The sequence below is a fragment of the Hevea brasiliensis genome, chromosome 8, assembly GCF_030052815.1.
Source record: "Hevea brasiliensis isolate MT/VB/25A 57/8 chromosome 8, ASM3005281v1, whole genome shotgun sequence".
NCBI classification, from domain to species: Eukaryota; Viridiplantae; Streptophyta; class Magnoliopsida; order Malpighiales; family Euphorbiaceae; genus Hevea; species Hevea brasiliensis.
In genome coordinates this window covers 28,973,356-28,978,352 of record NC_079500.1, presented here as the reverse complement: position 1 = coordinate 28,978,352, position 4,997 = coordinate 28,973,356, and positions in this window count along the sequence as shown.

Here is a 4,997-nt window from a genome sequence, read left to right as displayed (position 1 = left end):
TTATGAAGTTTGAGAATTTTGATACATAAATTGAGTATGAATGGATATATATGCAAATGAGTTACAAGAATTGGATGTGTGATGAGATGATTATGAAAATAACTGATGAGATTTTATTGTAAAAATATTGTTGAAATTTCAAGCAGGTGAATAGTAAATACGCAAAATGGTAATAGAAACAGGGAAAACTCCGCTGGTTTCTCCATAGAAAAATAATTGATATTAAAATATAACGAGAACAAACTTTTAAAGGAATAAAGTAAGATAAAATAGGGTGCTCCGGCACTGAATGTAGCACACCTTGCTCAGCTACACTGTAGACGGGTGAGGGGGTGTTACAATAAAACTGTTGCTGATGGGTAAATTTGAGGCTGAAGTTTGGAGAGCTATGGGCAGTATATGTGGTTATATTAAGGAGGATGAACATGTGAAGTATCTTATCTAAAATTATGGAATAGCACACATTTCCCATAGCCATGTAGTTTAAGTGGAATTTATAGTTTTAAGGGCTCCTATCTAATCACGATGAATAATTTCCTACAAAGGATAATAGGGAATGATAATGATCTAATGGTCAAGTTAGGAAAGGAGATAGAAGAAGAATTTTATATGGTCAGTTACAAGTGTTACATGTTCTGGTAGAAGTCAATCATAAAGTTAGATTCCAGAAGTAATAAAACTAGTAATCAATATAGGACTATGAAATAAAAAGAAGGATAAAGTTGATGATGGGATGGACATCCTTGAAGGAAAAGGTATAAGGGTGAGAGAGGACAAAGGTTAAAGAATAAGTACAAAAGGATAAAGATATCAACAATAGTAGAAACAGAAAAAGGAAATGGATAAGATCCAAATGATAGGAGAAAGTCCTATAGAGTTGGTTACAATGATGAAAATAAGAAGCTTTAGGAAGAAGTCAAAATATTTCCATTCTGGAGAAGGAGTGGGAAATGATAAAGTCACATTAACTGGGTTGTTAGGGAATACAAACACTTTTTTCATATAGGAGAAGAGACCTAATTCACTTTTCAATGTTGATAGATGGTGTAGGGTACACTTGGCACTTGGATGGAGCTCTACATGACTAGTCACCTAAGATGGACAGGAGTTGGTCTAAGGACTTTAGTAATGACACAAAGTAGATTGGAAATTTGAAGTATCATGGGAGTGAGAATATGCATAGATGTTGACCATTGAAGTCAGAGGACAAGTAAAGATTTTGAATAAGATGCCTATGATAGGAGCTATAGGTAAGCATCTCCTATGATACTATAGAATAAGGAATATAAGTCATGTCTTTAGGGAGAAGAGATTGTTGAAACATAGGAATGAGGACAGAAGTCAATAAGAGACATGTTAGGATGCAATGAAAGAGAGGTAAACACCAAAGTTGATAGAAGTTATGAGATATCAAGTCAAGCGCAGTGGAGGCAAAGTGGGTAGTAGATATGTTAGAAAAAGGACGAGCAATAAAGGTAAGAGTTTCATTATGAAATGATGATAATAGTTAGGACACTACAGTAGAGTCAGAGAGCAGTAAAATGTGATCCATAGTATACGAAGAGTTTGAAGGATAAAATGTTTTAACCATCTCTGCATAGCTGGAGGAGTAAATGCTCGCACTTATCCCCGGTTTGTTTGAAAATTTGAGGACGAATTTTTCTTAAGGGGGGAAGACTGTCATAACCCAAATTTAATATTATAGTTAGATAATATTAAAATAATATTAAAATATTATATATAAAAATATGAAATATATATATATATATACTCTTAATATTATTTCTAAACATATTTGATAAATTATTTAATAGTCTAAATGATTAGTTTAAATATTAGTATTTAATCAATTAACAAGGTATAGTATTATATTATTTCTAACCTTGGTTCTAAGATTGATTTAATTATTATTTATTTAATTATTATTATTATTATTATTATTATTATTATTATTACTATTCTTTTTATCAATATTATTTATTATATTTTCTTTATGGTTTAATTTTTCATATATAGTATTGTAAGACTGACTTGAAAAATATATAAAAGATCAAGGATTTGTTTGAAATTTTTTCCATGAATGAATCAAGACAATATGGATGTCCAGATTCATCCCAACAATTAAAAAAAAAAAACAAAAACAAAAGAAGAAAACCAAAACACCCCCCCCCCCCAACCCACAATCATCCTCTCTCTCCTCTCCCCATCCCTTTTCTTTCCTTTCTCCATCTTTTCCGGCAACCACCCACCACCACCATCGGCGAGGAGCTTCCCCCACCCTGGGTCATGCCGACAACCAGTCTGCTGGCTGAAGCAGCACTGACAGTGGCGCAAATGGAGGAATTTCCTCTTAAAATGTGCACATAGGTGGCCCAACTTCCAAGCGCCGTTCCATCTTCATCTAACGTCCTATCAAGAAGATTCAGGTAGAGCTAGAAAGCTTGTTCTGAGAGCTTTCTTTTGATACTAATTTTGTAGCAAATGGAGGTCAGATGAGTGAGATATGGAGGAGAGAAATTTGAGATTTTTTAAGCTTTTCAATCAGATCTAGGACCATCCAACCGTTGGATCAATGATCCGACTGTTGGATCAACGATCCGAGACCACTGTTGGACTCAAAGCGACAAAATCTTCAAGATGGGACTAGCCCTGCACTGATCGGACACTGTTTGGAAAAGGTAATCATTGGACGATTCAGATCGCTTGGTGAGATTTTCAAATTTTTTATGTCCGAAAATTTAAAATAATTATATGAAAAATTTTAAACAATCTTTGGGCTTAATTTAGGTGCGATCGGATTGATGATAGCTCACCGGCGCTTGGGACCACGTTTTCGGCCAGATCCGACTCCCCGGTGGCTTGTCCTAGAACGTGGCTAATATTATAGTCAATCCTTACATTTTTAGACACTCCGGACGCGTTCCTAGCATCAAAATCAACATAGGTAAACCCGAACCCTAAGTTTCCTTAATTACCTAGTATCGGGTTTAGAATAAAAATTCATAAAATATTCATGAGTGATTGGAAAATTATAATTCTTTTTGCAATAGTCTTATAACCTTGTTAAAGACCGCAGGGTAAAAGTTTAGAATTTTTAGAGCTCGTTTGAGTGATTTTTGCAAAATATTAGTTTTAAGAGCTAAAACATAATTTTTCAATTTTGTGATTATTGCTTGGTTTGGAGAGCCTAGGAGGGGCCATATAATGTTGATAAGATATGAATTGAGATGTGTGATTTTAGAGGTGTTATTTGAACCATTTTGCAGGATGGGTAGGTTCTAGGTATAGGGAAAACTTTACTGAAATTTTGACAAGATCTTAGAAATTATTTTGATTTTATGGTTTGAATCAATTATTTAATTTTATTAGTCTTTTGATAGAGGTCAGTGTGTATATTTAGATGGTCAATGCCGGCTGTTTTCTCCTTCTAGCCGGACCAGCTGTAGTCCAGTCGCACAATCTGTAATTAGATATTGATTTTATTTATAATTTGTATATTAATATATATTCAAGGCATGCTCATGCATCACTTATAAATATATGTACATAGTTAATTATTAGGCACGCCCTGTGTTGCATATGTAATTGATGACTTGCTGTATGTGTTGCTTTATGCCAATTTAGAGCTGTGTACTTGAGTTTGGTGTGTGTGGTGTGTATATGGATATGGGTAGGACGGGTAGATGTGGCTGGAGCTTGACTTGCTAGGACCCTATCTATATTATGGATAAGTCGGGACAGGCAAAGCTTAACATGATCTTGCTGGACCCTGCATTTGGATAATAAGAGAAAGTCTGGCTTTGAGTTGATCTCACTAGCAAAGGTTGGAACTAAGAAAGCTGTATAGAGGATTAGCTCCCATATATATATATATATATATATATATGAGTATGGATTTAACACACGGGTGTGTGAGTGCTCCAGATTGCCTTTGGTGTGATTATGACTTGACTTGTTTAAATTGTGTGAAGATGTTACATTTTATTCTTGAGGATGCACTAGATTTAGATAATTATAGAAATTATATGTAAAATCAATATCTTACTCTATGAGTCGAACGCACAATCCTGTTCACCCTATTTTTTCAAGCTACAGGAGGAGTTCTTTTTTAGAATAACCTGCTTCTTTCCTCGCAGGTTTATTAACAGTTATTTATTTGTATTATTATTTTCTAAAATTATAATCTAGAACTCCACATGTGTTAGCAATAGTAATAATCTTATCAGGTGCTATATAAATTTAAGTTTTAGTGTTTTTAATAAATGTAAAATTTTTATGATATTTAAATTGTTTGTAAATGGTGGTATTAGAGTTAAGCTGGACTCCCCTAACTTTATTATCTGATAGTTATCGGGTTGGTTTGGCCCGAGTAAAAGTATAATATTTTATTTTGATTTTATTTGTATGTTATGCCTCAGATTTTGGCCCTGATTATGGATTTGGAGAACAGTAAGGCTTACTATGGGCCTCAGGGGCTTTATACCGATCTAGGTCCTAGTGTTGGTCTAGCCCGTGAGATCGAGTCGTGACACATTTATGTAAGGCTAAAGTTACACACACAGTTAATTCAAACAAAGCAACCATGTACATACACAAGTAATCCTAACATGCAAGTTGCTAGTTTAGTTATGCTATCTTTTTGCCATATTGTCCTACATGCATATTTAACTAGGTTAATTACATGCCAAGTCATTTTGCATGTCATACATAGCATACAGAAAAAAGAATCCTCAGCATTTCAATCTAAAGTACATGCATAAAAGGACGAGAAGGGTCCTAAACAAGTCAATGTTTTTAGGTTTAAACAAGTCAATGTTTTTAGGTTATGTGTTTAAGATGATTAATTACCTTATTTCTCTATATGCATCTTTATTAATTCTAATTACATGCTAAAAGTCCATTTGAAAAGCATTCAAATAATCAAAACAAAATTAAAGTCCTAAACTAAAGAAAGAAGGAGGAGAATAGAGATTAAAACCTTAAAATGTTATTTACAT